Source organism: Emydura macquarii, unplaced genomic scaffold, assembly GCF_026122565.2.
Source record: "Emydura macquarii macquarii isolate MOO-44397 ecotype Brisbane River unplaced genomic scaffold, CSIRO-AGI_Emac_v2 contig_2428, whole genome shotgun sequence".
NCBI classification, from domain to species: domain Eukaryota; kingdom Metazoa; phylum Chordata; order Testudines; family Chelidae; genus Emydura; species Emydura macquarii.
The window spans coordinates 170,539-191,106 of record NW_027132565.1 but is presented as its reverse complement, the minus strand read 5'-3'; the positions used below and the strand labels follow the sequence as shown (position 1 = coordinate 191,106).

The window sequence follows — 20,568 nt, the reverse complement described above, 5'->3', positions numbered from 1 at the left end:
AACACAGTAGAAAAATCAACACCTACATATACAATGAATGAAGTAGTAGAAAAGAAAAGGGTGCACTTCCGTGTGTGCAGGATGGGGGATTATTGACAGAAATAAAGTTTTTAAATCAATTTTCAGTTACTAATAGGGGAAAAATCACATGTACTGGAAGTCACAAAGGGCATTGAATGCACAACCATTTTAGATGGATGGATTCTTTGGAAGGGGCAGCAGCAAAACCCTGAGGCTAAATGTATCCTAAAGGCTCAGACACAAAAAGGTTTTAAAATGGAAAGCAAAATTTCTCTTTATTTATTTAAATTCTTGACTTTGGGGTGCATAACTCATGAGCGTTGAATGCTTGCCATTGTCAATCGATCCTGGAGTTGGGTATCTATGTTTATTAAAAAATATAGTAGAAATTTCCTATTGAGAAGCATTTAATACAAGATAATATAATGCGCTTAGGGACAGATTTTTTAAAGGATTGATGCTGTGAGTGGCATATTAAAAAGGATCTCGGTGCCTTCACCCTTGAAATTCTAACTTTTAGTGAATATTTGGGAACCAAGTTCTATCCACCAAGAAGACACGTGAAGGGTGCTGGAGAGACAGACAAAATAACCACTGAACTCGGGAAGGGGACCAGCAGGTGAGACACATTTCGGAAGTGGCAGGAGGTTTATGCAGACATGTAAACGGAGGAGGGGTTCTTGTAAACACTAAGCACAGGTGTGAGGTGTGTGTGACGGGGATGTAAGTATTTCACTGAATTCAGTCTCCTACCGCAGCTCAGTACATCCTAGACAGGAGGGAGGAGCGGCCCTGTCTAGGGGGCACTGGGACGCACCAGGCCTTTAAAGACACAGCGCTGGGAAATGGGAGCTAAGATCCTGGGAAGGGGGGGGGGCAGCCCCTCTGCCCCACAGCCTATTATTGCAACCACGGCAGCTGGCTCAGCCCATCTGGGCGGACTTTGATCCCCTCTGCCCCTCCCTGTTCCCGGGTTTCCCGCTCTCCCATGTCCGGCAGTGCTGCAGCCGGGTCTTACCCCGCTCCTGGCCCCAGGCCCCGATCTAGCCCCTTGGCCCCTCTCCTTCCCCTGCCCGGGGGGCCGGTGCGGGCGGGGCGGGGCAGCGGATCTCCCCGAGCAGCCCCGGTTCACACCCACACGGGCACAAAGCAGCTGCAGGTTTTGGGGGGCGGCGGCGGATGGGAACGTGATGAGCCCCCTCGGGGCCGCGGTTCCAGCCGCAGCCCGGCCGCCCCTGTCCCGCAAACAAAGGAACCGGCGGCAGCTTCCCCGGGCGGGGGCTGGGGGGGAATCGCCGCCTGAGCCGCGGGGAGCAGCCCGGGGCCAAACCCGCCCCGGCAGCCGGGCTGGGAGCGGGAGGCGCCGCTCCCTGGGGTGGGGCGGGGCGGGGCGGGGCGGGGGGGAAGGTCTCTCTTACCTTCCCTGCGAGCGGGGCCGGGAGCGGGGCCGGGAAGGGCCTGGCCAGGCTGGGGTCTCTGCCCCGGGAGAGGCTCCTGGGTGGGCGCAGCGGGGATGTCACCGCCCGGCTGCAGCCCGGCTCCGGGGACCCAGCAGCCGCCGCCGGGCTCGGATCTCGCCGGGAGCCGGACCCAGAGTCGCGGCAGCAGCGAACCAGCCCCGGGAGCCTGGAGCCGCCTGTGCTGCTGCCGCTACGAGCTCCGCCCGCGATCACTGCCGCCGCCGCAGCCCAGCTGCTCCTGGGTCCTAGCGCCCGAGGGATTCCCGGCAGCCGCCCTGCCCCAGACCTGCCTCCTGGGCCCACCCGTCCCCGAGACCTTGGCCGCCTCTCTCAGCATCAAAGGGCGCATCGTGCATCGAAGCCGCCGGGTGAAGGGGCAGCAGGAAGGAGACCCCAGCTGCGGGGAGGGGGAGAAGGGGCGTTTCTGTGCAGGAGTCCGGGCATTGCTGCAGACAGTCACAATGTGCTCGGGGACACGGGGGTGATGGGTCCTGCTCGGCCACAGGCTGCCCGGAGCAGCGGGAGGGGACACGTTTCTCGGTGGTGACAGTCCGGCTGATTGCAGGCAGGGCGCCCAGATTCAAAGAGATGGTCCAGGGCTGCCCAATACATCGAGTGCATGCTCCATGCTGACTGTGGGCATCCCAGGCAGAGGGACATGGAGGCTAAGCACTGTGAGGAACTTGGGGTTACAGGGTTAGAACTGACCCAGCCCTTCACCGGTCTGGATTGCAGCCCAGGATCTGACAAGTCTGCAGGTGTGCTGAGCAAATTTCAACTTTGTTCGTTGCCCTGCATAGTGTGAGGGACATGCATGAATTACAGCCACAGGTTTAGGCAAATAAAGCCTGTTTACCCACATGCATATAATTGAGTCAGGGTCCCTTTCAGCTGAGATGAAATGGCAGAACAGTCACAAACAGTTTCATAGGAAAAGAATCCTTTATTCAGCTGAAGACTTGCAATAACAGGATTGCAAGTCCCTCCTGTTTTTTTTATTCTTGCGTATATACCTCTTACCTAAAGGAGTGGGCCCCCCTAGATATTAAAACCAGATGGTGCACATCTCCTGTTTCTCCCTAGTAATTTTGCTTACACTGCAGTTTTATATATATGTTCCTTCTTTTCTTTTGTTTCTCTGTTAAATTCTGCTTACAAAGGACATTCCTATCCTATAGCTTCATGACACTTTCATGTATAATATCCTTTCTTATCGTTCACCACTCTCATGTTTCCAGCTAATGATTTCCACATGCATAATTTCCTTTACAAAAGATAAGAAACCCACACAGGAATCCGGACAGTCTCCAAAAGTTTTATTCTGCAGAAGGTCCGTCACATAGCCAAAGGTGGCCAGTGAACAAAAGACCCCGAACACACGCCTTACTACATATTTATACAAGCATATAAACAGCAAACACACATGCGCAGTAGCTTAACTTACACAGGCATACTTGGCAGCCAGACAAGGTTGCAGAAGAAGATAAGGCTATTTGGTAAAACTGATTGGTCCCTGCAGTAATTTTTTGTTCTATGTTTTTGCTGATGAATTCCTTTGTCCGATAACTGGAACTATCCGGATCTTGCGGGGATGTTCTGCTTCAGCTGATAACAGGGGCCTTCTGCAATCCTGAGGTTACTTCTGGACAACTAGACAAAATGGAGTCACTTAGACTAACTTAAAGATTTTATTACTTACAATTGTCACATCTGAGCCATACAGGGCTCCAGACAAGCCCCAGACAATGGATTTCAGTTTTCAATGTTCCAGCGCCCCAAACAGAGAAGGCAAAGGAACAATTTGGGGCACAGACAAAGACAATGTAACTAGCGACACACCCAGTTTGTCTAAGGGCGTCATGGGGTTTTGCCCAGACTAATGAAGACGGAACAGAGAGGATGATGCAGAGGAGGAGAGTGTTTGGTTCCGGGGTGATTAGCCATTTACAAATCTAACCCATGAATGTCCAAGGACAAGCTAGCGGGTCCTGTTCAACTCCACAGAGCTGGGTTGGGGAGATATTTGCTGCATCAGACACCCCAGAGCCTAGACTGAGGGGATGTCTACACTGCAAATGAAGACCCACGGCAGCGAATCTCAGAGCCCAGGTGAATTGACTTGGCTTTGGTGCTAAAATAGAAATGGCGATGTCTGGTTTTGGCTTGCAGTTGGCCCTGAAACCTGGCGAGGGGGGAGGATCTCAGACCCCAGGCTCCAGCTCAAGCATCTACACGGCCATTTTTTCCCCTGAAGCAGAACATCCCCGACAACGCCAAGTCAGCTGCCCTAGGCTCTGAGACTGGCTGCCATGGTGTTTTGTTGTTGCAGTGTAGACATACCCTGCATGAGGCAGTTCCTGTGTTAATGAGCGCTGCAGGCTGTGACCCTGTCATTAAAGATTGTGTAGGAACGCACAGGCACAAGGGGGCTGAATTAACAAGGCCCAGACATCCTTGGTTCTGGCACTGCCTCAGACTGTTCAACCTTGCATCCTTAAGAACATTCTTTCCCTGTAATATTCTGAGGCTAATGTTCTTATAAATCCCCTCCCGTTTTCCTGCTCTACCAGATAAATTTAATAGGCAGATATTATATCCTCCAGTCCAGCCCCTTTTCTCTCCAATAATCAAATATTGCTGCACAGATTTCCCCCTTTATTCACTTCCTGATTTTACTACACCACACTCAGAGGTTGATCACTTTCTCTCTGTTGCTGGATTACTAAATATATTCCCTGCTTATTTTTCCTTTCGATACCCATTCCATGTGAAACCTTGCTGAGTTGGCTTTTTTCCTTTCTACTTCGCCAATTTGTTATAAATCTGCTCAGATTTTTTTTCATTTTCGCCTACTTATCAAATGCTGATATAAACTGTCCTCACCGTTTATCGATTGTGTCTGTCTCTAATTGCTGAATGATGTAAGATGCCCTCCGTTTTGGAGGAGAATGACTGAGTAATTCCCACAATGGGGGATTGGAGTTTAAAACTCCCCAAAGATCAGCTTTCCTTGTGACATGTGAACAGCAAGGTGTTTCCTCCGTGTTCACGGAGCTGTGGTGTTGATAAGGGGCTCTTTACAACCCAACAATGGATAAGGTTTTAACAAATCCCTCGTTCATGGCTCCAGCATTAAACAGGTAAGTGCAGTTTGGGATGCAGTTATCACGGCTTCCTCCCATGATAACAATGTCCCATTAGCTGTATAGAAACTTTCCTGGTGGAAAATCCCTGCTTGATATTCTTTTAGGTGCCTTATGGTAGTAACTGTGCTTTTGAGGGGAAAAGAGAAAAAGTTAGTCGAGACAGGCCTGACCTGTTGTTGTTGGAGTCCAATCCTGCTCCCCATGAGACAAAATAAAACAGTGACCCACAAAAGGGGAGATAAAATGAACAACAAAAACAGAAAACGCAGCTTCTTCCACCAGGGCTCAGTCACACTGGAGCAGCTCACCCACTGATCAGACCGTCTCAGACGTGTCAAGGTTCTAGCCAGATTGGGCTGCTTAATGCACTGCTTTTAGCTGCTTCTCTGGTCACAGGCCACCAGCATTGGTGCAAAAGATGGAGTTGTCTCGGCTGGCTAAGGCAGACTTACAGGAGACAGAAGGCAAAAGGAGAGAGAAAAATGAGCAGAAGTGGAGTGGGGGAGGGGGGATAGGGGAAGGGTGATAGCTGAACTCCCAGTCTCACATCCCAGAAGTTCAGGATTTAGCTCAAGCTGGTGCAGTGGTGGATGTCAGCTGGTTCCCTCTTTTTCCCTGGCCGGGTTGTCTTTCAGGATCAGGATGATGAAAACCCAGCGGTGCCACGCTGGGTCCCAGGAGCCGGCGAGAACTGGCAGCCAAATGGTAAGATATATGGTCAGATATAGAGGCTGTTCGAGCAGCAGAGCGAAGCAGATCTCATTAACAGTGACTTTTCAGAACACATTTGGGTGATTTGAACTAGAAACAGTCCCTCCCATTTCCAGCATCTTCCAGCCCCTAACCCAGTCATTTCAATGGGACTGTGCTACAATTAGACAGGGGGTAAGGGTGTGAGAAGAGGGAGCTTGGGCTGAAACCCAGGTCAGAGATCAGAATTGCTTTGGCACAATTTGTGAGCATATCTCTGCAAACAGACCAAGGCCTGGTCTACACTGTCAGTGACCATGTCTCCCATCAAGTTACTTACGTTCCTTTACCATGGCGTCTCTGCTGCACTGCTTCGATGGCAGATGCCCTCCGCTCAACGCAGCCTTATTCCATTAGGAGTGTGTGTGTGGATTTATTGCGTCAGCCAGAGAACACATCCAGGATCAATTCAGCGGGTCTCCACTGCCCGCTCAGTTGATCCCACTGCATGGATCCCTGCATCCCGGACAGTGTAGACATACCCTTAGAGGCCAATGGTCTGATTGTCCACTCACAGCTTCAAACTGCTGTAGACAGTTCGAGTGGCTCCAGTGGGATTACGCCCGACTAGCATCAGGATGAGGAAGAGGCGTATGAGACCAGTCAGACTGTTCCTGATTTGTGCTGGGGTCAGGGAGAGCAGCACAAGATTTCAGTGTTTTATCTCTATGGGGAATTTGAGGAGCCTATGACAGGGCAGGGGTGAGGGTGGTTGGGTGACCTCATTGCACATTTCCATCCAGACCATGTTAGCATTGCTCTCACCTCTAACCCTCACTCTGGAGCTGGCAGCCATTGAATGCAGAACACAGGACCCTGGCAATGGGAGAAACTAAATTCTACTTCATTATTTCAGTGGACAAGCAAAAGACAGATTCCCTTCCCCACCCACAGCCCAGCCTCTTACTACACCCAACCCCACATGCACCAGCAACAGAGCAACACTGATCAGTGGGTAGAAACGTGCAGAGAAGCCATGAGAGACGCTGGGACCCAGTCACTAAAGACAATAGAGTCTGTCTCTGCCCCACACAGGACACTGCGGTCGATGGGGAGGCAGTGACCAGTTGGGCTGTCAGGCTCCTCATCTCCCTCAGCCTCAGTGATGGGGGTCGGCCTGGCTTCAGGGCTGCCCAGGTCTGCTGACATTCCCGGCTCCCTTCTTGTCTGTGCCAACCTGGTCATCGCAGCAATCAAGAGATGCGGCCCCTCCCCCATCATTCTTGGGCTGTCAGATTTCAGGAGCAGCTTCACAGGACACTCCTAGGCCAGTTCTAGTCTCTCTCCGGCTCTGAGGCAGGGAGCTCACAGTTTTCGGCCCCAGCTCTCTGCCTCTGAGAAGCAAACACGGCCATTTCCCAGCTCTGTGCTCCTCCCGTCACCCTCTCCTCCTGACTGAGGCTTGGTCTACACTAGCAACTGATGTCAGTGTAACTAGCTCACTGAGCTGCATGGAAAATGTGGAGACTCAAAATTGTTAGAAATAATCAAACAGGTTGTGCCGGGGGTGGATTGGGGAGACAGAACCTTTATTGCCTGCTCGTTCCACCTCCACGCCGCGAGTGAGCAACGCGGGGGTAACTTTACAATCTTTTACCCAGAGCTGTATACATTTCCAGCACCTCCCATTGACCCTTATCTGGTTACATTGACACCTACCAAATGAATATTAATAACTATATAATGAATACAATTATACCCGCCCCTGTTTGTTGTTTACAGGATTAATGCAGAGCGCAGGCACATTACCTTCAAACTTACTAATATTCTTTGAAAAATACTGTGTGCAAGGGAGGGGAAGAAAACAAAGTCCTGTTCCAGCAAAAACCTTGAACAGAAGGAGAATAGTTATTTGTTAGTCTCATTCCTTGCGCAAATGGCTAGGAAGAGAGGGAAAGGAGAGAGAGAGAACAGACTCTAGCTGGAATTCACATTAAGTAACAGAAACAAGGTTTTGTTTCTGCCATGAACCCATTCCCTGTAGCTTAGGCCTGATCACTTGTCCAGCTTTTAACTCTTTACTCTCCTACACTCCCCCACTCTCTTCAGAGAAAGGCCCAGGCACCCATCCTTCCCGCACACTGGCCGATGGGGCACTGGTCCAGGAGGCCCTGGCTCCCGATGGCCCAGTGCCTTGAGACATTGCTCATGCTATGGGGAGACATGGGAGGCAGGTTACTGACTGGACAATATGACTGAAATTGTAGGTGTGACTTTGGCAGAGAGGCTGGGAGGGTGCAAAGTTTTCAACATCCCATAAACATCATTAAAAAAACAACTACTATGATTAATATTCCTACAACACGAGTAACACGACCGAGGAGCGAATGAGTCTGTTACGCCTGTTCGCAGGGCACAGGCTACATCAGTCCAAGCACAGTCAGGAGGCAGCTCAGTGGCTAGTTGGAACGCGCTGGTTCCTCGGAGGGCCGGGGCTTCCAAAACCTGCGATATGCGTTGCTCGGCCTGGAGTTGTTTTTACAGCAGTGTTAGGCGGTTCCAATTTACCCAGGAGGGTTCAGGTACAGCCTCAGTCCAGTTCACTGGAATTGTTGGTGTCCTGTTATGTTAAGCTGTTTTATGGCCAGAATGCAGATGTGATAGGTGGAGTTTCCTAGTTGCAGGGTAAAGCTTTCTGCTCCAAACCCCACCCGTTCCACACACCTTCCATCCTTTAGCTCCTGACCATTGAGCACGGCTGATCCCTGCCAGCAGATTTTATTTCCCTGTTCCACCCAGGGCTGAGGGGATACCGGTTCTATACACTGTAATGGTGGTTGTTTTTGTGACCATCCCTCCCGTGTGTTACCTTGTCCTGCCCAAATGACTCCCATCCATGGATAGTATACCTCTGGCCCAACCAGAGAAAGTGTGTCATTTGTTTCAACCCACACCTGCCATGCCGGCTCTTGGGACCATTCCCATTTGCACTCACCCCCGACATTCGCTTGCAATAGGGTGGCAGAGGTCCAGTTCCCTCTAGCTACTTCTTTTCCCCGAGGGTTGTTCACCAGGTGGCTCTGAAAGGACAATACCGTTTTAATTGCTTTGCTGCGTTGGTACCCTCTGATCCAGAAGGCCGTACCCCATAGGTAGCCCAGAGGCTGGTGGAAGATGGAGGATGGGAGGAAGTGTCTAGTGTGAATGTGGAGCCTGACAAGTGTCTTCCCCCTAATATACATGAAAGGGGGATCCCAGCTCGGAGGAACTTCAGCCAGGCAGAGGGAGCATATGGAAGAGTTTTTCTCTCTGCCTCCCCCACCTGTGGTCCATCAGCCAGGACTGCAGCAGGGAGAAGGTGCTGATCATTGCTTAGATCCTGTATGGATTCTCCTATGTCTAATAAGGTGTGATCTGTATGTGAAACTTTTCCCACAGTCCAAGCACTGATGGAGTCTCTTCCCTGTGTGCGTTGCCTGATGTATCATTAGGGCTGATCTAGCTGTAAAACTTTTCTCACAGTCCAAGCACTTATGGGGTCTCTCTGCTGTGTGTATCCTCTGATGACTAATGAGGTGTGATCTTTTTGAGAAACTTTTCCCACAGTCCAAACACTTATGGGGTCTCTCTCCTGTGTGTATCCTCTGATGACTAATGAGGTATGATCTTTGTGCGAAACTTTTCCCACAGTCCAAGCACTGATGGGGTCTCTCTCCTGTGTGGATTGCCTGATGGCTAACAAGGGATGATCTATATGTAAAACTCTTCTCACAGTCCAAGCACTTATGGGGTTTCTCTCCTGTATGGGTTGCCTGATGTCTAACAAGGGATGATCTATCTGCAAAACATTTCCCACAATCCAAGCACTTATGGGGTCTCTCTCCTGTGTGTATTCTCTGATGAGTAATAAGTTCCGATCTTTGTGCAAAACATTTCCCACAATCCAAGCACTTATGGGGTCTCTCTCCTGTGTGGGTTGCCTGATGTCTAACAACAGATGATCTATCTGTAAAACTTTTCGCACACTCCAAGCACTTATGGGGTCTCTCTCCTGTGTGGGTTGCCTGATGTCTAACAAGGTTTGATCTGAATGTAAAACTTTTCTCACACTCCAAGCACTTATGGGGTCTCTCTCCCGTGTGTATTCGCTGATGACTAAGGAGGCCTGATCTTCGTATGAAACTTTTTCCACAGTCCAAGCACTTATGGGGTCTCTCTCCGGTGTGTATTCTCTGATGACTAATAAGGCCTGATCTGTATTCGAAACTTTTCTCACAGTCCGAGCACTTGTGGGATCTCTCTCCTGTGTGTATTCTCTGATGACTAATGAGCTGTGATCTTTGTGCAAAACTTTTCCCACAGTCCAAGCACTTATGGGGTCTCTCCCCTGTGTGGGTTGCCTGATGTATAATAAGGGCTGATCTTTGTGCAAAACATTTCCCACAATCCAAGCACTTATGGGGTCTCTCTCCTGTGTGGATTGCCTGATGTATAATAAGGGATGATCTTTGTATAAAAGATTTCCCACAATCCAAGCAGTGATGGGGTTTCTGTCCTGTGTGGGTTGCCTGATGTCTAAGAAAGGATGATCTATCTGTAAAACTTTTCTCACACTCCAAGCACTTATGTGGTCTCTCTCCTGTGTGTATTCTCTGATGACTAATGAGGCGTGATCTTCGTGCAAAACTTTTCCCACAATCCAAGCACTTATGGGGTCTATCCTCTGTGTGGGTTCCCTGATGTAGAATAAGGGCTGATCTTAGTGCAAAACTTTTCCCACAATCCAAACACTTATGGGGTCTCTCGCCTGTGTGGGTTGCCTGATGTATAATAAGGGATGATCTCTGTGAAAAACATTTCCCACAATCCAAGCACTTATGGGGTCTCTGCCCTGTGTGGGTTACCTGATGTCTAAGAAGGGCTGATCTATGTGTAAAACATTTCTCACAGTCCAAGCACTTATGGGGACTCTCTCCTGTGTGTATTCTCTGATGATTACTGAAGTGTGATCTTTGTATGAAACTTTTCCCACAGTCCAAGCACGTATAGGGTCTCTCTCCACTGTGTATTCTCTGATGACTAATAAGGTCTGATCTGTATTCAAAACTTTTCTCACAGTCCAAGCACTTATGGGGTCTCTCTCCTGTGTGGATTGCCTGATGTCTAGTAAGGGATGATATTTGTGAAAACCTTTTCCCACAGTCCAAACACTTACAAGGGTCTCTCTCCTGTGTGTATTCTCTGATGAGTAATGAGGTTTGATGTTCTTGTGAAACATTTCCCACAATCAAAACACTTATAGGGTCTCTCTCCTGTGTGTCTTCTCTGATGTATAATAAGGGCTGATCTCCATGCGAAACTTTTCTCACAGTCCAAGCAATTGTGGAAACTGTCTCCTGTGTGTGTGGCGTGATGTATAATAAGGGCTGATCTATGTGTAAAGCTTTTCTCACAGTCCAAGCACTTATAGGGTCTCTCTCCTGTGTGCATTGCCTGATGTCTAATAAGGGCTGATCTGTATGTGAAACTTTTCCCACAGTTCAAGCATTTATGTGGGCTACCTTCTGTGTGGATTCTCTCATGTCTAATTAGTGCTGACTTCCAATTGAAACCTTTCCCACATTGGAGACAGTGATAGGGTTTATCTTCCTTGGGATTTGTCTGATGGGCTGTGGTTTCCTTGGAATCCTTGAATCCTCCCCCACATTTAATAGATTCATCCACTTTCTTCCTTGGGTGGTTTCCCAGAAGCCTCTCTGAACTCTGCTGATTTCCCCGGTTTTCTCCCTCTTCCAAGCACTGGGAAAAATTCCCTTCAGCTCTTCTCAAAAAGTTCCCCTGTGGCTCCACTTCCCCAGGAACTTGCTGGTGTTGATTCTCCTCCTCCTTGTCACTCACTATCTCATCACCTGCTGGGAGAGACAATCCAGACACTCAGTCATTGTGTCGGGGAGAAAGAGGAAGAGCACAAATGGAAAACCAACACCTTAAAGTTGTGAAGACCGAACAATCAGATTCTGCCTCCACCACCCACCCAAACACTCACAGGGCAGTAAAGTTGGGAAGGAAATTCCTGCAGCTAACAGGATGAGTGGAAAACCACGCGTGATATCTACTGCCAAACAGCCATGACCTGGGGAAAATGAGGTGGAACTCAGGGCACTTGCTCACACCACATTTTTGGGATTCTCAACTTTCTCCTTCCATCTGCAGGTGGCTTCTGTGTCAGTGTCACTGAGTCCTTACCTGTGCAGCTGCCTCTCGGGATCTCCCTTTCAGCACAAGCCTGGAGATCGGGCACCCACGGCTCCTCTCCTCGTTCAAGCTGGGTAATCAGGTCTGGTTTGGGAATGGGAAATCCTGCTTGGGGGAGAAATCAGAGAAGATCAGGGTGCACAGAGAGTTGGAGGCATATTCAGCACAAAGATGATTTCATGAACCTGTCCCCATGCTGTGCTGAGGGAACGTGGAATCCAAGAGAATCAGAACATGGTCACTGGGCCCCCTGGGAGAAGCAGATGATGAGGGAGGTGTGGGGAACAGTCATGTCCTCAATAGGAGTTCCCAGGATCTGTGCGCTCTGGGGGCCTTGCTGACGCACACACAGTCCTGGAGCTAAACCCCTGCCTGTTTCTAAACCTGCAGAGCCCAGAGCCCTCCCCATGGCTGGAGCGAGTCCCAAGAAGGGAGGTGAACAGGGATTGTGTGTGCGAGTGAGAAACGAGACAGAGAAGACAATACACGGCTTCTGCCCCCTTGAAAGCTGGAAGGATGGGAACGATTTAGCATGGCCACAAGGTTTGGACCCCTTGGTCCCATGGGAGGGGGTAGAGAGATGCAAGTCCCTCTCACAGTGCAGCTCCGGATTATGGAAGCAATTCCTCTCCAATCTGACCAGGGAAGAACCTGACCAGATTTGGAAATGCAGACCCCACGGCTTCTAATAACCGAGGGGACAGGAATCCCTTACCCAGCGAGGTCACATTCTCATAATTCTCTCGCATGACATCCCTGTAGAGGGCTCGCTGCTCGAGGTCCAGCAGAGCCCCCTGCCCCTGGGTGAAATACACAGCCACCTCCTCGAAGGTCACCGGCATCTGAAACAACAAAAGTCTCCACTCACCATCTGCTGCCCAAGCCATAATCCCCCTAATCATGGGGAAAAAGGCCAAAAAGAGATATGCTCTGGAAAGGCTGGAGTAGCAGAATAACACTGCACCCTGCTCAGAGCAGCCAGGAGTCTTCAGAGGGTGAGGAGTGTTAGAAATAATCAAAGAGGGAGGAAAAGGAGAGAGAGAACAGACTCTAGCTACAATTCACACCAGTAACAGAAACAGGCTCTGCCTGTGCCGTGATTCCATTCCCTGTGGCTTAGGCCTGATCACTTGTCCAGTTTTTACCTCTTTACTCTCCTACAGGGAGAAAGTGAGAGCTCCTTGTCCCTCCAGCAGATGAAGGAGGGCTGGGTCTTTTCTTCTACCACACACTTATTAGCCACAGGCTCACATGGGAAGTGGAGCTCTGAGCAGGGGACAGGGACCAAATGAGACAGGAATCCCAACAGCTTCCCTTCCTGTTTTACAGCAGCCTCTGGCTAGTGGGTTCAGGCTGCAGCCCTGGGAGTCTGGAAAACGTTCCCAGCCCCGTGCAGGGGGGTTGTTTCCTGTTTTAGATGGAGGAATTTTCAACCCTGGCCACGGGCCTGCTCAGAAAATCAGCAGCTCCATCACACCCTGTCCTCTCCCTGCCACTCTCTCCCACTCAGCTGCCCTCTGAAAACCCCCCTACCTGAGCCAGCTCCACCACAGCCATTTCCCCGGGAAGATGGGATGATCTGGAGTGAAACCTGGGTGCGACTCTTCAGCCTGTCAGGGTGAGCAGGGAGATTGGAGAGGTGTCAGAAGGGGCTTGAGTCCATTTCACACCCCGATTCCCCCAGGCTCTGGACGCTGCCATGCTGGGAAGAAACTCACTTCATTGCTACCCAGGCCAGGTCCCTCCCAGCAGAACTAAACCCAGTGGGACTTTTAAACCCTCCCAGGGACAGAGTCTCTGATCCAAAGGCTAGAAGAACAGCAGAATCAAAGGAGTCACTTTGGGGGACTCCCCCGACATTGTCTCCAAAGACCGTGTGACCCCCTCCAGAGCCCCAGCCCCCGCCAAGTAGTGCAGTGCTTCAGCAGACGGAGCTACCAGCTTTTCCTCTGCCAGCTGCTCACCTTCTTCCCAGGAAAGTCTGTCTGCCCCAGGGGATGCCGGGAATGGATCTGGGCAGGCATGGCAGCTGGGAACCTCTCTCCTCACTTACTGCTCCTGCTGCCCCTTTCGGTCCCCAGGCTCCTTTTTTATCATCTTCCCTCTCTCCCCTTCTCTGTCCCTGGGAGAACGGGTTACTGCCCCATGGACGTGGGCGTTTGCTTTCCTTGGCCACTGCCAACAGAGGTTTGAGCCTGGCTGTGTCACTGAGGGCGGCAGTTCTGGGCTTTGCAGACACACAGGGAGCCCCTCACTCTCCGGGCAAACTCACCAGCAGGTCCCTGAATGGGGCTCTTTGTGCAGAGACACTTTCCTGCCCGGCCCCAGCACTTTCCCCCAGGTCTCTCTGCATCACCCGGATGGTCCAGCTCAGTAGCTGATGTCGTCAGAACCCGGGGTTGCTCCAGGGGGCTAGTTCCAGCCACTGGAGACTGTCCCCACCACCTCAGCTGGGAAATGAGGGAGCTTTAAGGAAGGTCTCTCCCCAGCACTAACCTGCTGCAGGAGCCAGCAGCTGCTCAGCCTGGCTCCCTCCCACACCCAACAAGACAGAAGGATGCAGCACATCTGACCCAGGCAGCGGCTCAGCTCTAGGACTCTCCTACTGTGAGTAGGTTCCCCAGTCCCTGGGGCAATCTGGGCTGCCCAGTCCAGTCCTTTGTCCCTGGATGGCTGAGCTGGGTTTGTTCTACACACGCCTTGACCCGCTGTGAACTGCCCAGGAGAGTTTTGCCTGGACAAGTTTCAAGCCAGGAGGACACATCTCGGGGAAGGTGACATGGTGCAGCCACACAGCCGTACACGGGACATTGCAGCCAGCCTCGCACTAGAACAATAACCAGGCCCTCCGCTGGCAGCGGCTAACGTCTGAGCCCCCCTGGACCATCACTGCAGCCCCCAGGGACACTCAGGCAGGGCCCGATCTCATTTGCCCAGCCGCCCTCACCCCCTGCCCGAGCTGGCAGCGACTCTGGTCTGACACCGGCCTGGCTGAGCTCTGAATCCTGCGCAGAGATCAGGCCAGGACCCCCACAGAAACATTCAGGAGACGACACCCAAAATCGGGAGTTTGTCTGTAAACAAGTGTAACAAATTGGAAGCAGGGTGTGTGTGCGGAGGAGTGAAGGGGGTGTGTGTGTGTGTGTGGGGGTGGTGCAGGTTGTGTCTGGATATTTGCTGAGTAGTTTCCAAGCCCTGAATTCTCCTGCCCAGCCCCCAGCCTTATTTCACCACAAAGGGGGAAAATCCCCCCCGGCTGCTGGGCTGGAGGCCCCCCTCACCCTCTTCCTGCCTTAGCTTCTCTCGCAGTCCCTTTGTCATTAGCCTCTCTCGGTCTGACCCCACCCAGCCTCCGTTAGCCTCACCTGCCCCCCAGCCCTCCCCCACATCCCCCCTGCCCAGCACCCCCACCCGGACTTCCCCTCGACTCCAGCCATGTTCACCCAGAGCTCTCCACCCGCCCCCCATTGCGCAGCGCAGCCCCTGCCCCCATCCCGGCCTGCCCCGCACCCCATCACCCCCCTGCCCCATCGCACCGCCCACACCCTGCAGCCGGGCTGGGAGCGGGAGGCGCCGCTGTGTGTGTGCGGGCGGGGCGTGGGGGGGGGTCTCTCTCACCTTCCCTGTGTGTGTGTGGGAGCGGGGCCGGGAAGGGCCTGGCCAGGCTGGGGTCTCTGCCCCGGGAGAGGCTCCTGGGTGGGGCGCAGCGGGGATGTCACCGCCCCAGTCACCGCCCGGCTGCAGCCCGGCTCCGGGGACCCAGCAGCCGCCGCCGGGCTCGGATCTCGCCGGGAGCCGGACCCAGAGTCGCAGCAGCAGCGAACCAGCCCCAGGAGCCTGGAGCCGCCTGTGCTGCTGCCGCTACGAGCTCCCGCCGCGATCACTGCCACCGCCGCAGCCCAGCTGCTCCTGGGTCCTAGCGCCCGAGGGATTCCCGGCAGCCGCCCTGCCCCAGACCTGCCTCCTGGGCCCACCCGTCCCCAAGACCTTGGCCGCCTCCTCAGCATCAAAGGGCGCATCGTGCATCGAAGCCGCCGGGTGAAGGGGCAGCAGGAAGGAGACCCCAGCTGCGGGGAGGGGGAGAAGGGGCGTTTCTGTGCAGGAGTCCGGGCATTGCTGCAGACAGTCCACAATGTGCTCGGGGACACGGGGGTGATGGGTCCTGCTCGGCCACAGGCTGCCCGGAGCAGCGGGGAGGGGACACGTTTCTGGGTGGTGACACCACCCCCGGGACACACTTTGCCCCTGGCAGTTTTACTACCATGGGACTTGGGCAGACAATGTATTTACAGCCTGGGGAAGCAGCCGGACAGCCCCTAATGAGGGGGTGCAGGGAAACCTCCCCCTATTATCACCAGAGTGGGCAGGAACGAAACGATTTGCATTTTAGCATCCACACACAGCTGCGGGTCGCAGCAGGAGGACGCTGCCCTCGAGACAGACTCCGTGTCACTTACCTGCTGTTGGAAAAAGATTGCAAGTAATTCGTTGCCCTGCATAGATAAGAAACCCAGACAGGAATCCGGACAGTCTCCAAAAGTTTTATTCTGCAGAAGGTCCGTCACATAGCCAAAGGTGGCCAGTGAACAAAAGACCCCGAACACACGCCTTACTACGTATTTATACAAGCATATAAACAGCAAACACACATGCGCAGTAGCTTAACTTACACGGGCATACTTGGCAGCCAGACAAGGTTGCAGAAGAAGATAAGGCTATTTGGTAAAGGTGATTGGTCCCTGCACTAGTTTTTTGTTCTATGTTTTTGCTGATACATTCCTTTGTCCGCTAACTGGAACTATCCGGATCTTGCAGGGATGTTCTGCTTTAGCTAAGAACAGGGGCCTTCTGCAATCCTGAGGCTCCCTGCAGACAGCTAGCCAAAATGGAGTCACTTAGGCTAACTTAAAGATTTTATTTCTTACACTGCCTCACAGCTGCTGGACATGGATTTCTGTCCGGAGGAGATCACCCTCAGAGAATCCAGTTCAAAGGTTCATTGGACTGAGGGGACGTCTACACTGCAAATGAAGACCCACGACAGTGAATCTCAGAGCCCAGGTGAACTGACTAGGCTTTGGCAGTAAAATAGCAATGGCGATTATGGGTTCTACCTCCAGCTGGTCCCTGAAACCTGGCGTGTGGGGAGGGTCTCAGACCCCAGGCTCCAGCTCAAGCATCTACACGGCCATTTTTTGCACTGAAGCCAGAACATCCGCGGCAACGCCAAGTCAGCTGCCCTAGGCTCTGAGACTGGCTGCCATGGTGTTTTGTTGTTGCAGTGTAGACATACCCTGCATGAGGCAGTTCCTGTGTTAATGAGCGCTGCAGGGTGTGACCCTGTCATTAAAGATTGTGTAGGAACGCACAGGCACAAGGGGGCTGAATTAACAAGGCCCAGACATCCTTGGTTCTGGCACTGCCTGAGACTGTTGAACCTTGCATCCTTAAGAACATGCTTTCCCTGTAATATTCTGAGGCTAATGTTCTTATAAATCCCCTCCCGTTTTCCTGCTCTACCAGATAAATTTAATAGGCAGATATTATATCCTCCAGTCCGGCCCCTTTTCTCTCCAATAATCAAATATTGCTGCACAGATTTCCCCCTTTATTCACTTCCTGATTTTACTACACCCCACTCAGAGGTTGATCACTTTCTCTCTGTTGCTGGATTACTAAATATATTCCCTGCTTATTTTTCCTTTCGATACCCATTCCATGTGAAACCTTGCTGAGTTGGCTTTTTTCCTTTCTACTTCGCCAATTTGTTATAAATCTGCTCAGAATTTTCCTCATTTTCGCGTACTTATCAAATGCTGATATAATCATGGCCCCAGCATTAAACAGGTAAGTGCAGTTTGGGATGCAGTTATCACGGCTTCCTCCTATGATAACAATTTCCCATTAGCTGTATAGAGATTTTCCTGGGGGGGAAATCCCTGGTTGGCAGTGTTTTAGGTAGCTTATGGTAGTAACTGTGCTTTTGAGGGGAAAAGAGAAAAAGTTAGTGGAGACAGGCCTGAGCTGTTGTTGTTGGAGTCCAATCCTGCTCCCTATGAGATAAAAGAAAACAGTCACCCACAAAAGGGGAGATAAAAGAACAACAAAATAGAAAACCCAGCTTCTTTCCCACTGGCAGCCTCACAGTTGGAAGAAATCTGGGCACAGCTCATCAACTGATCAGCCCCTCTGAGACGTGGCAAACTTCTAGCCAGATTGGGCTGTTTACAGTATTGCTTTCAGCTCCTTCTCTGGTCACAGGCCACCAGCATTGGTGCAAAAGGTGGAGTTGTCTCGACCGGCTATGCCAGACTTACAGGAGACAGAAGGCAAAAGGAGAGAGAGGAACGAGCAGAAGTGGAGTGGGGGGGAGGGGAAGGGTGACAGCTGAACCCCCAGTCTCACATCCCAGGAGAAGTTCAGGATTTAGGTCAAGCTGGTGGAGTGGAGAATGTCAGCTGATTCCTCTTTCTCCCTGGCCGGTTGTCATTCAGGATCAGGATGATGAAAACCCAGAGGTGCCATGCTGGGTCCCAGGAGCCGGCGGGAACTGGCAGCCAAATGGTAAGGCTGCTTCTTCCTGTCCCCTGGATCCCCAGATATAGAGGCTGTCCAAGCAGCAGAGCGATCTTTCAGAACACATTTGGGTGATTTGAACTAGAAACAGTCCCTCCCATTACCAGCATCTTCCAGCCCCTAACCCAGTCATTTCAATGGGACTGCACTACAATTAGACAGGGGGTAAGGTTGTGAGAAGAGGGACCTTGGGCTGAAACCCAGCTCAGAGATCAGAATTGCTTTGGCACAATTTGTGAGCATATCTCTGCAAACAGACCAAGGCCTGGTCTACACTGGCAGTGACACAATATCTCCCATCGAGTTACTTACGTTCCTTTACCATGGCGTCTCTGCTGCGCTGCGTCGATGGGAGATGTCCTCCAGTCAACAGGGTCTTGCTCCTTTCGGGGTGGTGTGTGTGTGGATTTATTGTCAGCCGAAGAACACATCCAGGATCAATTCAGCGGGTCTCCACTGCCCGCTCAGTTGATCCCACTGCATGGATCCCTGCAGCCCGGGCAGTGTAGACATACCCTTAGAGGCCAATGGTCTGATTCTCCACTCACAGCTTCAAACTGCTGTAGACAGTTCAAGTGGCTCCAGTGGGATTACGCCCGACTAGCATCAGGGTGAGGCAGAGGCGTATGAGACCAGTCAGACTGTTCCTGCTTTGTACTGGGGTCAAGGAGAGCAGCACAAGATTTCAGTGTTTTATCTCTATGGGAATTTGAGGCGCCTATGACAGGGCAGGGGTGAGGTTGGTTGGGTGAACTCACTGCACATTTCCATCCAGACCATGTTAGCATTGCTCTCACCTCTAACCCTCACTCTGGAGTTGGCAGCCATTGAATGCAGAACACAGGACCCTGGCAATGGGAGAAACTAAATTCTACTTTATTATATCAGTGGATAAGCATGGTTTTCGGCCTCAGCTCTCTGCCTCTGAGAAGCAAATACGGCTATTTCCCAGCTCTGTGCTCCTCCTGTCACCCTCTCCTCCTGACTGAGGCTTGGTCTACACTAGCAGCTGATGTCAGTGTAACTAGCTCACTCAGCTGCATGGAAAATGTGGAGACTCAAAACTGTTAGAAATAATCAAACAGGTTGTCCCGGGGGTGGATTGGGGAGACAGAACCTTTATTGCCTGCTCGTTCCACCTCCACGCCGCGAGTGAGCAACGAGGGGGTAACTTTACAATCTTTTACCCAGAGCTGTATACATTTCCAGCACCTCCCATTGACCCTTATCTGGTTACACTGTCACCCATACAATGACTATTAATAACTACATAATGAATACAATTATACCCGCCCGTTTGTTGTTTACAGGATTATTGCAGAGCGCAGGCACATTACCTTCAACCTTACTAATGTTCTTTAAAATATACTGTGTGCAAGGGATGGAAAGAAAACAAAGCCCTGTTCCACCAAAGACCTTGAACAGAAGGAGAATAGTTATTTGTTATTCTCACTCCTTGCGCCATTGGCTAGGAAGGGAGGGAAAGGAGAGAGAGAACAGACTCTAGCTGGAATTCACATTAAGTAACAGAAACAAGGTTTTGCTTGTGCCATGAACCCATTCCCTGTAGCTTAGGCCTGATCACTTGTCCAGCTTTTAACTCTTCATTCTCCCACACTCCCCCACTCTCTTCAAAGAAAGGCCCAGGCACCCATCCTTCCCGCACACTGGCCGGTGGGGCACTGGTCCAGGAGGCCCTTGTTCCCGATGGCCCAATGCCTTGAGACACTGCTCATGCTACAGGGAGATGAGGGAAGCGGGTTACTGACTGGACAATTAGCCCTAAAATTACAGGTCTGGCTTTCGGGGAGAGGCTGGGAGGGTGCAAAGTTCTCAACATCCCATAAACATCATTAAAAAAACAACTACTATGATTAATATTCCTACAACACGAGTAACACGACCGAGGAGCGAATGAGTCTGTTACGCCTGTTCTCAGGGCACAGGCTACATCAGTCCAAGCACAGTCAGGAGGCAGCTCAGTGGCTAGTTGGAACGCGCTGGTTCCTCGGAGGGCCGGGGCTTCCAAAACCTGCGATCTGCGTTGCTCGGCCTGGAGTTGTTTTTACAGCAGTGTTAGGCGGTCCGAATTTACCCAGGAGGGTTCAGGTACAGCCTCAGTCCAGTTCACTGGAATTGTTGGTGTCCTGTTATGTTAAGCTGTTTTATGGCCAGGATGCAGATGTGATAGGTGGAGTTTCCTAGTTGCAGGGTAAAGCTTTCTGCTCCAAACCCCACCCGTTCCACACACCTTCCATCCTTTAGCTCCTGACCATTGAGCACGGCTGATCCCTGCCAGCAGATTTTATTTCCCTGTTCCACGCAGTGCTGAGGGGATACCGGTTCTATACATTGTAATGGTGGTTGTTTTTGTGACCATCCCTCCCGTGTGTTACCTTGTCCTGCCCAAATTACTCCCA

At 51.5% G+C, this 20,568-nt stretch overlaps 2 pseudogenes; one reads left to right on the top strand and one right to left on the bottom strand.

The window, feature by feature from the left end:
* Positions 1-20,568, top strand: part of LOC137162545 (zinc finger protein 208-like) — a 220,664-nt pseudogene that overhangs the window by 57,276 nt on the left and 142,820 nt on the right.
* On the bottom strand, positions 7,428-13,144 carry LOC137162546 (zinc finger protein 850-like; annotated as a pseudogene).